This window comes from Choloepus didactylus, chromosome 17 (genome assembly GCF_015220235.1).
Source record: "Choloepus didactylus isolate mChoDid1 chromosome 17, mChoDid1.pri, whole genome shotgun sequence".
Taxonomy (NCBI): Eukaryota; Metazoa; Chordata; class Mammalia; order Pilosa; family Megalonychidae; genus Choloepus; species Choloepus didactylus.
The window spans coordinates 47,785,693-47,798,159 of NC_051323.1; the positions used below are offsets into that span (position 1 = coordinate 47,785,693).

The 12,467-nt window shown below is 36.8% G+C and overlaps 2 protein-coding genes across 4 annotated transcripts in view; both read right to left on the minus strand.

The window, feature by feature from the left end:
• The window catches only part of SLC3A1 (solute carrier family 3 member 1), a 124,034-nt gene that overhangs the window by 97,710 nt on the left and 13,857 nt on the right, over positions 1-12,467 (minus strand). Inside the window, exon 2 of one of the 3 annotated variants that reach the window (XM_037807267.1) lies at positions 3,637-3,783. The exons of 1 other annotated variant lie outside the window; for it this stretch is intronic. The gene's annotated coding sequence lies outside the window, so the exon portion shown is untranslated. Of the gene's footprint in view, positions 1-3,636; positions 4,155-12,467 lie in introns of those variants that run through there. One more of the 3 variants, XM_037807268.1, reaches the window with a different exon arrangement.
• Positions 3,663-12,467, minus strand: part of PPM1B (protein phosphatase, Mg2+/Mn2+ dependent 1B) — a 140,678-nt gene continuing 131,873 nt past the window's right edge. The window contains exon 8 of the transcript XR_005212401.1: positions 3,663-3,783. The gene's annotated coding sequence lies outside the window, so the exon portion shown is untranslated. The remainder of the gene's footprint in view (positions 3,784-12,467) is intronic.

The following is a 12,467-nucleotide window of genomic DNA, read 5'->3' on the forward strand; positions in this document are numbered from 1 at the left end:
TGACATGGAGAACAACAACAATAAAAACAGAATCAATAAAACAAAAAGTTGGTTCTTTGAGATCAACAAAATTGACAAGGCCTTAGCTGGACTGACAGAGAAAAAAAGAGAGAAGATGCAAATAAATAAAATCAGATATGAAGCAGGAATACACTACTAATGACCCCATAGAAAGAAAACAACCATAAGAGGATAGTTTGTATTGCCAGCAAACTAGACAACTTAGATGACATGGACACTTTTCTAGAAACACATGAACAAGCTACACTGACTCCAGAAGAAATAGAAGACCTCAACAAACCAATTACAAGTAAAGAGATTGAAACAGTCATCAAAAACCTCCCAAGAAAGAAAATCCCAGGACCAGATGGTTTCACAGGTAAATTCTATCAATCATTCCAAGAAGAATTAATGCCAGTCCTGCTCAAACTCTTCCAAAAATTGAAGAGGAGGGAACACTAACTAACTCGTTCTATGAAGCCAACATTATCCTAATAAGAAAACCAGATAAAGATACTGCAAGAATGGAAAATTACAGAACAATCTCTCGAATGAATATACATGTAAAAATCCTCAATAAAATACTTGCAAACTGAATCCAACAGCATATTAAAAGAATTATACACCATGATCAAGTGGCTTTTATCCCAGGTAAAACAGGGTGGCTCAAAATAAGAAAATCAATTAACAAATCAAACAAAAAGAACCATATAATCATCTTGACTGAGACAGAAAAGGCACTTGACAAAACCCAGCCACCTTATTTTGACTAAAAAAAAAAACAAAACACTTCAAAAGACAGGAATCGAAGGCAACTTTCTCAATATAATGAAGGGCATATATGAAAAACCCACAGCTAACATCATACTCAATGAAAGACTGCAAGTTTTCCGGTGAGCTCAGGAACAAAACAAGGATGCCCCCTGTCACCACTATTATTCAGCACTGTGCTAGAAATTCTACCTAGAGCAATTCAGCAAGAAAAAGAAATAAAAGGCAACCAAATCTGAAAGGAAGAAGTAAAACTTTGACTATTTCAGATGATGTGATCTGATATATCGAAAGTCCCAAAAAATCTGCAACAATTCTACTAGATCTAATAAACAAGTTCAGCAAAGTGGCAATACACAAAACTAATATGTAAAAATCACTAATAATGAGCAAAGTGAGGAGGAAAGGAGGGAAAAAAAAAAAAAACAGCACTTACAATAGGAACTAAAAGAATCAAATATCTATGAATAAACTTAACCAAGGACGTAAAGGAACTTTATTCAGAAAACTACAACCTATGGCTAAAACAAATCAAGGAAGACCTAAATAAATGGAAGGACATTCTGTTTTTATGGAGTGGAAGGCTAAATATTGTTAAGATGTTAACTCTACTCAAATTGATTTACAGATTCAATGCAATCCCAATCAAAATTCCAATAGCCTACTTTGCAGAAATGGAAAAGCCAACTATCAAATTTATTTGGAAGGATAAGGAGCCCCGAATAGCCAAATGAAAAATAAAGTTGGAGGCCTCTCGCTTCTTGACTTTAAAGCATATTACAAAGCTACAGTGGTAAAAAAAAAAAAAAAAAAAACAAAACAGCATGGTATTAGCATAAAGATAGACATATTGACCAATGGAACATAACTGAGATTTCAGAAGTAGACCTTCACATCTAAGGTCAATTGATTTTTGAAAAGGTTGCCAAGTCCACCCAACTGGGACAGAACAGTCTCTTCAATAAATGGTGCTTGGAGAACTGGATATCCACATCCAAAAGAATGAAAGAGGATCACTATCTCACACACTATACAAAAATTAACTCAAAATGAATCAAAGACCTAAATATAAAAGCCAGAACCATAAACTTCCTAATAGAAAATGTAGGGAAGCATCTTCAAATCTTGTGGAAGGAGGTGGTTTCTTTTGTACAATCAATGAAAGAAAAAAGAGATAAATGGGACCTCCTTAAAATGGAATACTTTTGCACTTTAAAGGATTTTGTTTTGAAGGTGAAGAGGCAGCCTGCCAAAAGGGAGAAAACACTTGGAAACCACATTTCCAATAAGGGTTTAATATCCAGGATATATAAGGAGATCATACAACTCAATCATAAAAAGACAAGCAAATTAAAAATGGGCAAAAGGCATGAATAGATATTTTTCCAAAGAAGAAATACAAATGGCTGTATTCAACACCATTAGCTATTAGGGAAATGTAAATCAAAACTATAAAGAGATTTCATTTCCCACCTACTAGAATGGCCACTATTAAGAAAACAGAAAACTGCCAAGTGTAGGAGTGGATGTCGAAGAATAAGAGCACTCATTTACGGTTGGTGAGAATGTAGAATGATACAGCTGCTATGGACGAGTTTGGCAGTTCCTCAGGAAGCTAAGTTTAGAAATGCCATATGATCCACAATCCCATTACTAGGTATATACTCAGAAGAACTGAAAGTAGGGACACAAACAGACATTTGCACACCAATGTTCATAGTGACATCATTCACAATTGCCAAAAAATGGAAATAACCCAGGTGTCCATCAACCAATAAATGGATAAACAAATTGTGGTATATACATACAATGGAAAATTATACAGCTGTAAGAAGAAACAAAGTCATGAAGCATGTGACTACATGGATGAACCTGGAAGATATTATGTTGAGTGAAATAAGTCAGATGCAAAAGGACAAGTATTATGTGACCTCACTTAAAATAAGCTAAATACTACTAGCAAAGTCATGGTGTTAATATCTAGAATACAGGTCACCAGAAGATAGAATGAGAGCAGACAATGGAGAGCTGATGCTTAATTTGTGCAGAATATGTAATGAGATTGATTGCAAATGTTTAGAAAAGGATAAAGGTGATATTAGCACATTATGGTGAACATAATTAACAGCGATGATATGTGGGTACAATTGTGGTTGAAAGAGAAACTTTAGGGTTGTGTATGTCACCAAAAGGAAAACTTGAGGATGAAACACAGGACTATATAAGAAAGTGAACACTCCTGAGGGTGAATATGTTCTAGAAACGATTGTGGTGATGAATGCACAACTCTGTAAATTTACTAGAAGACATTGTCCACTTTAGGTGAACTGCATGGTATGTGAATGCATCTCAATAAAACTGTGTTTTTTTTTTTAAAAAAAAAAAGGGGAATGAAGTAAACCAGAAATGGCAAATATTGGATAAATATAAAACACTTTTTCTCATTTTTCAATTTACTTAAAAGATAAATGATTGTTCAAAGGCAAAATAATAATATGTTGTAGCTTTTACAAGATATCGTGAAGAATTTATCCTTGCCCAAAAAGAAATCTGGCCTTTTCCCTCCACTTCTGGGAGGTAATCTCTAAGCCCATAGAATGTCATGCCTGATAGATGTCTTTGTTTTCCTTGGACCAGCCAGATAGTAAAACTGTGATTTAGAGTGGGGACTCTGAGCCACTCCAACAATGTGATTTAGGGTTGGGACCTTGGGTCAGTCAGAGAGTAACAATGGAGGGTGGAAGCTTTGAGTCATGCAGCTTGACCTCCTAATGGGCTGGAAACCAATCAGCTATGTGGGCAGTTCAATTGTTCCTACATGTTGGAGCCCCAATACTCTGGATAATAGGGTTGAGGTGAGCTTACCTGGTTGGCAATACTCATCGATGTTAGGAGAGTAATGCTGTCCTGACTCCACAGGGAGAGGACCTCTGGAAGCTCCGCCTTTGGCACCCTCCTGGTCTCTGCCTAATGCTTCTCTTCCTTTAACTGATTTTAATCTGTATCCTTCCCCTGTAATAAATCATAACCATGAGTATAACAACTTTTAGTGAGTTCTTCGAGTACTTCTAGCAAATTATCAAATCTGAGGGTAGTTTTGGGAATGCCCTGAACTTGGTGTTAGAAGTGAATATGTTCTTGTGTGGACTATGCTCCTGCCAACTGTACAGTTGGCCAACTCTCTCACATAACAGTAAAATGCATGACAACAATAGCAAAAAGCATGGGAGGTGGTAAATGGAAGTATACTACTATAACTATAAACTTCTATACATGAAGTGATATAATGATACTGGAAGGTAGACCATAACTTAAGCATATATACTGTAAGCTCTAAAGAAACCATTGAGAATTTAAAAGTACCTCCTCAATCTCCTACCATTATTCTCAAACACAGCACCCTTTCTCTTATTTTCATCATTTATCATGTGTTGTAATTATTCTGTTTAATTTCTACTTCTTTGTTGTCTGCTACCTAGAAGGCAATGAATAACCTCAGACTATGTATATTGACAAATTAAGGTTAAATGTGCTTGCTTTTAATAGAGACACTATATTATAGGGGTTAGGAGCTCAGATTTTGGACACAGACATAGGTATAAATTCTGGCTCTGGTAGTTGCCGTCTATATAACTTTGGGCAAGTTGCTTAAACTCTAGAAACTTCAATTTGTTCAGCTTTAAAACTGGAATAATAATTGAACCTATATCATGACACCTTGTAGGATTAAATTGAATAGGGTATATAAAGTACACATCACAAATGCACTATGTATGTTTCTGCTAGTTGCAGCAATAATACAGCAACTACTGAAGGATGTTTTAAGTTCTTGCTGAAGACACAACATTAATGTATCCTATGCTATCTTAAGCCAGTTTGGTTTTTGTTTTGTTTGTTTTTGTAAGGAAACATAAAAATTGTATTTGCATGCACTGAAGTTCAAATAAGAGCCAGAATTTAGCCTAAATAAGTGATTGCTCTTCTTTTTTTTTTTTTTTTTTTTTTTTTAATTCTGAAACAACCCATCATTTAGGACAAAATCACTTTCCTTTTCCTTTTAATACAAAACATCCTTTATTCCTGTTATACTTAAGTTACTAAAATAATTTTGGAAACCATTTTCAAGCAGTCTACAGCATAGAATTACCACTAAAATTAATACTTGTTACAATAATGCTAAATAATTAAAACACTTTAGTTAATGCATTATTGAAACAGTAATATACAATTTTTAAACAAGAATTAAACCACATGTAAGAACAATATATAAGCTGAGTTTTCATTAGTGGATAGAAGAGTTCCAGTGAGGGGATTTTTAAATGCCATATTTTCAACCCTTGCAAGGAGCCCTTTGGGGTCAGATCTACAGTTAGTTTGGGGTTGCCAAGTTACACATACAGTTCCCTGGGGGATGGGGTTCCCAGATGGGAAATACAAATAACATTTGGCATAATACCCCATGGGCTTGGATTCTCAACCAGTGTGGCTGCACGGGCCAGAACCAGAGCCAATTGACCTTATTTTCCCCAATTTCTAGTGTTTGTGGCACAGGCAAGAGCAGATTATTATCGCTGCCTCGCTGCGGCTTTAGGGCAGCTGGCCCCCTTACTTGCATTCTTAAGGCTTGCATGGGCCCCACGGTTACCATGTCCATAGGAGCAGGAGCAGCTGCCTTGGGTCTGGAGTTAATGCTGGTACAGTCGTGGAGTCCATTGTTGTAAGGAGTTTCTATTATCCTTTAAGTGTTCCTTTAAAAGGCCATTCATTCTTTCAATTAACCCAGCTGCTGTGGGCTTATAGGGCAAGTGAAACATCCAAAGGACATTATGTTCTGTAGCCCAGGTCTGGGTTAATTGCCCAGTGAAGGGGGTCCCCCTATCGTTGTCCACGTGTGTGGGGACCCCAAAAAAGGCATTTAATTTTTCTAAGCTATGTATGGTAGCTCGTTAGTTGACCTTGCCCACTGGGAATGCCAGCAGCAGTCCCGTAGCCATATCTACGGTGGTGAAGGTGTATGTTGCCCCTTTGGACAGAGGAAGGGGGCCAATATAGTCTACTTGCCACCAGGTGAGAGGAATCTGTTATCAGCCAATGGACCCAAGCCGATGGGTCCAAGCCAACGGGTCCAAGTTGGTAAGGAAGCATTCTGGGCTGTCACAGCAAGCAGGAGGGGCTAGCATCCTCTATATCTTTTAACTCTTGTCGGGTGATAGGCAGCTGAAACTGCTGTGCCAGCTTCCAGAGGGTCTGATACCCTTGGTGCCCAGTTTTCCGATGAAGCCATTCAGTCACCTCATACATCATTGTAGGAAAAAACTTGCATGGATATAAAAAGTTGCAGAAAGTTTGCAGAAAGGGAAATTTATTTCTGTGGTCAAAGTTAGGAAATGGTAAAAACTAGATATAGAATAAAGCAAACTGCCTGGTAGTTTTATCCTTTAGCTATTTTAGCCCCAGGTGTACCTGTGCTTTAATTATTATTCAATGTTGTGTATATGTACCTGATAACTCACAAAATGTAACACAAGCTCTTAACCACATGCAAGATCATATACAAAATATTGAACATTTATCTGATGATCCTTTGTCCAAACGGTTTAATTCTTTGCCATGGCGACCCTTGTTAATAGGATTACTGTCCATATGTACTGGTTTACTTCTACTCTGCTGTTCACTGTATTGTTGTTCTGGATTATGGATGCAATGTCGATCTTATGGTCAACGGAAATTGCTGCATGGAGGTGGAATGTGGGAACCCCGGGCCCAGGGCATTCCCCAAGGGTCTTAAAGACTGCACACAGCAGCTTGCGTGACCTAGGTCAGTTAAGGTTTGACCTATTCTCCTTGTAAAATCAGGTGAAAAATGTAATCTATACCCAAAACTACCTCCTTCATGAGACTCCCTGAGATACTGTTATCTACAAAATAATCTATAATCCTCCCCTCCTCCCTGTTGATTACAATCAATCCCTCCCTACGTTTCAAGACCCCCGCTCCTGCCTTATGCTCTCATACCCATTGGAATGTTGAGCCCTTATAACCAACTTATTCAGCTCCCCCAAAGTGCGGAGTATCTTCACGTTGAGCTCTGAACCTGCCGCCATTCGGAGCGGCTCCTGAATCCATTCAGAGAAGCTTCTGAATTCAGGGCAACATGATTCAACTCTCCACCCTGTAGGTAAGCCCCATAATAAAAGCTCATCTCTCAGAAAGTGATTACTGTTTTTTCTAGAGTATGTAGTAATTGCCATAATTCAGAGGATGTCCACCTGGCTCTACTCACTAACAATGAGGAGCCCAGGCCTTTTATTCTCTCTACAACAACTAGTCAACAGGCACTTACAGCATTGGGGAAGAGCATTGAGCTAGGTGCTTCAGCATGATGAGTGGCAAGTCTTTCTTTATATCTAAACCCAAGTTTGTGAAAATCACAACTAGGAGATTTCTGTGACCACTGTTAACACACACACACTGTTAACCCACAGACACTTACTAATACTAACACTTCATCACTGTTCCTTCCTGGTGACCAATCCTCCACCCATTACAAAACAAAAGAAAATGCATGCAAAACAAAGACCCAATTAGGTCCTTGTATGACATCATTGACCCACAATGTTATTGAATCCACAGAGTAATGGACAGATTGATGAAGGATTCTAACAATAGGATGTCCTCACTGCTCAAAAACTTTATTCTCAAAAAGAGCCCAGAATCATGAAAAATGATTTAATATCTGGTTTTTAATGAAGCACTATTGAAAAAGATCACCCAAAAGCTAACTACCAAGTTACCCACCCTGTGACAAACATTCAAATTCAGGCATACTGAGCTGCTCTGGAAAACTTCTTATTAGCAGCACTGATAGACATTGTACTGCCACGAATAGTCTTCCTTTAAATTCAAACAGCATGACTCACTGAGTCATGTGCTACTTAGAAAATGCTGTCAATAATCTGAGAACACTGTATGAGAATGTGGTGTATTGGGACACAAACATTAGTCTCTGCCCTCTACAGTGGGGGAAATGTGAGCTCTCTAATGCTGAGTGAATCTCTCAATTCCCAGGCCAGACCCAATATTCCTGGGGGAGGCACTAGGTATGATTCCCTGACCTTTAATGGATACTTCCTTATAAGTACAGGACTTACAAAAATCTTTCTTGGCCAGGCCTGGGTCAAAGCCAGGAAATATTCAGCCTGGTTAGGAAGCACACTGAGTGGACCACACGGGATCACCTTCGTGGCTGTAGCTCAGCATCACAGCTCAAAGCTCAGACTGCAGTTCAGAGCATCAGCACCCACCACGCCATAGCCCACAAAAAAAATCAAAAGAGCTACTACCCTATTATGGATGAAATCTTATTATTAGAACTGATCTAAGCAGTGGGCTGAGAATGAGGAAATATCTATAAAACCTGAGAGCACATGTCAGAGGAACAACTGCCAATATGTTAGTTAGAAAAGACACAAAACAGATCATACTTTAAGGAAATAGCTTTATCCACATCTAGTCATGTACATAAAACCATTGTGAATGTTTTGTTTTTACTAAAGCCCCTTCATACTGCACTACCAGTCAGTATTAATCTTCCCAGATCTAACAGTAAAATTTCATCCGCATCAGATCTCAACTCAAAAGCTTCCAATGGCAGCTTATGATAAAGAGGAACAAAATCCAAATATCTTAGCCTAAAAGTCTAAGCCATAATCACTGACTAGCAAGGCTCACCACCCCTTCATTGCAGACTATGAAGGCCTGGTTTTGGACATTTGTTTCTGCCTCTCTTTGAGTCCCAACTCATCCCTATACACCTCACCCCACCACCTTCACTCCAACTGACACAGATCTAGCCATCCCAACTTCCAAGCTATGTGGTGGTCTTTAGTAAGTCACTCAACACTTTGGATCTTGGCTTTTTCAACTGCTACACTTACTTCATAGGGTTGTTAAGAGGATTCTGACATCTCTTGTAAAAATTGGTCAGCTTCCTCCCCAGCAAAAAGTTTTGCATAGTGAAGCCTATGGTGTTGACAAAATTTGTTATTGAGAATATTATAATTATAATAACAATTACTATTATTGTTAAGGCCCATCTCTCAGGACAATAAGGCCTACTTTTAACATTCACAAAACTAAAGGGAACTTCTCAAATTATTCCTCACAAAATAAAAATGATATGCTTGGAGGTAATTTTTCTACTCTCATTTATATAAAGAGACAGCTAGAAACTTCTCTCACTAAATAAAAACTAAATATTAGTACTCTTTGACAGTAAACAGTGAATAGGAAGAGACTAGAAGCAGCAGAGCATATTAATATCTATCATATTACCCTTTTTGTTTCTATTTTCTCTATTTCCACCTTTTAAAATATATTTGTTTAATATGAATGATAAGACGCTGAGGACAAGGACCCTTAGCTCTTCCTTGTTTTATTAAATGGCAGTTCCTTTTACCTAAATCATAATTGATAATTTGGAAGCCCTTAATTAGTAACTCTGCTTTAAATCAGGAGAAGTAATCTAAATATAGGGACCACCACAAATAACATTAATTCTGGCCATTAATATTAGCCATGCTCTTTTCTATTCCTTACAACTAAGAATAAAAAAACTGTGGTTAAAAAAAATCATCAACAGGGGTGAGTTTGATTTGTTGGAATGTTTTAAGAAGTAACTAAAAAGTAAAATCTAAAAAAGGAGAGACAAGGTGAAAGTAAAACCTACTCTCCAAATTTTACATTTGTAAATAAAGTACACTTTGATTATCAACCAAGTTCACAATCAAATATGTGAAACATTTTGTAAGCTATGTGGAGCTAGTATCTTCATACCTTCTGGAAATCAGATATTTTTGTACACCACTTAAACACAGATTCACAGGATATGGATTCCTTAATTTTCTGATATGAGGACTTCCTAATGAATGCTTTATTAGTCATTCAGTATTAGTTCTCTTCAAAGAAGTACTGATGCTATTTGACTATACAAACGCAACAACTAGCATGTATGTTTTGGGTGATGTTTACAATCTACAGCTGGAATCAGCTACCTTTGGCAGGCCAAAGGTCAAATCCAGCCCAACATCTGTTTTTGTAAATAAAGTTTTATTGAAACACAGCCACACTTATTCATTTATATATTGCCTATGGCTGCCACAGTAGAATTGAGAGACAGAGACCACATGGCCCTCAAAGCTTAAAATTTTTACTCCATGGCCTTGTACAGAGACAGTGTGTGACCACTGACCTGCAGAATAAAAACAAATAACCAATTGTTAAGGGATCATTATAAAAAAGTCATCACTCCCAAAATATCAAAGAATGCCTTCCTAAACCTGTATACCCAGAAGGGCAATAATCTTTGCTTAAATGGTAGAATCTCACTTTCCTAAGCTTGAGGTGACATCAAAATGTCATTGTAAAGTTATGAACAAGAAAAGCCACAATTAAAATGAAGGCCCTCTACTCCTTATACATAGTAATGAAAGTGTTGCATTAGTGGGGATACCTTGCAAAAGGGACTGTTCTACAGTTACAGAAATTGGCTCTTGAGAAGAGAAAATCAACTATGGGCGTTTTCTTCAGCTGGATTTCAATAAAGTATTAATTACTTTTACAACATTTTTAAATTATGTTCTATTACTATGTCTTCCAGATTGTTAGGTGAAGGTTGCAGAGAGGGGTTATAAAATTAAGTTGCCTTGATCAATTTACAACCAAAAGTACCATATTACTCAGCCCACATATGTGGATTACCCTGCAAACCATTTTCTTTCAGCACCCCTCCTCACTCCTATCCCATCCCTCCAGCAGTTTCCAAGAGAATACTAAATAAATTAAACAGATAGCAAATACATATATACATACATAAATAAATACTAAATAAATACATAAATAGAAAATCCTTGATTGGTACTTACCCTTGAGCAGGGTGCATAGAAAGGCCAACGTGAAATGTTACTCAGGACATAAAATTCGGAGCATCTTCTCTTGTGACATTCATCAGAAGTTCATATTTTTGTAATGTTTTTAAATGTAAATTATAAAACATACAGATTTGGAAAAATTTAACAACACACACCCGTAAACCCACCATCTAAATTAGCACATTTTTAGGCAGCTTAATAAGGCATAAAATACAAGAAAACTTACTAATTTAGGGTATAAAATTTGATAAGTTTTGACAAATGTAGACAGTCATGATAGAGAACAGTTCTATTACCTCCAAAATTTCCCTCATGCCCCTTTGCAGTCCATTCCTTTCCCCTAACTCAACCTCTGGCAGTGACTAATTTGCAGTTTGTCACTATAATTTTGCCTTTTCTACAATTTCATATAAATGGAGTCATACAGTATACAATCTTTTGTGTTTGGCTTCTTTCATTTAGCGTAATGCTTTTGTGATTCATCCATGTTGTTGCATTAATTAGTAGTTTCTTCCTTTACATTGTTGAATGGCACACCTTGTATGGACATGGTTTATCTATTCACCAGTTGATGGGTTGTTTCCAGTTACTTTGTTTGGTGTTTTCATTTCTCTTGGACAAATACTGAGTAATTGCTAGGTCATAATTAGTCTATATTTAAATTTATAAGAAATGGGAACTTTTTAGCTTCCCATGAGCAATGTGTAAGAGTTCTGTTTGCTCCACATAGTCACTGACACTTGGCAATGGCAATTTTTGTGAACTGAGGCATTCTAGTGGGTGTAAATGGTGTTATCATTTCCATTTCCTTATTGACTAATGATGAGTATTAGTGGTTTTTTTTGCCATTTGTGTATCTCCCTTAGTGAAACATGCATTCAATTTTTCTATATTTTACCCATTTGTTGTCATTACCTTTTTTGTCACTGAGTTGCAAGAGTTCTTTGTGAATTCTAAATGAGTCCATTATCAGATATATTTTGTCCAAAATGAAAGTGTTGCATTAGTGGGAATACCTTGCAAAAGAGACTGTTCTACAAAGTTACAGTTTCTTAACAGTGCCTCTTGAAGGGAATTTTTAATTTTGATGAAATTCAATTCCTGGTGTTTTTATTGTTTATGCTGTGTCTTTTCTGAGGAAGTCACAAAGCTTTCCTCCAATGTTTAAATCTAGAAATTTTAGTTTTAGATCTTACATGTAATTAAGTCTGTGATTCATTTCAAGATAAATTATGTGTGGCATGAGATTAGGGTGGCAACGTTGATTTGTTTTCCATGATTATCTGTTTGTTCCAGAGACATTTCCTGAAAAGATTTCCCTTTCCCTCATTGAATTCCTTTGTCACCTTTTCAAAAATCAAGTGACCATATACATGTGAGTCTATTTCTGGACTCATTGTTCTGTTCAATTGACATATACAGCCTAACACCAAAACCACACTATCTTGATTACTGTAGCTTTATCACAGATCTTGCAAACAGGCACTACGAATCCTCCAATTTTATCCTTTTTTATCAAAGTTGTCTTGGCTAGCCTAGTTCATTTGCACTTCCATATAAATTTTAGAATCAATTTGTCGATTTTGATTAAGATTGCATTTAGTTTATAATTCAATTTAGGAATAATTAAAATCTTTACAAAATTGAGTGTTCCAATCCAAGAACATGGCATTTCTCTCCATTAATTTAGGTCTTCTAAAATTTCTCAGAATGATTTATAGTTCACAGAGTTTGAGACTTGAACATATTGTTAAATTTATCTCCAAG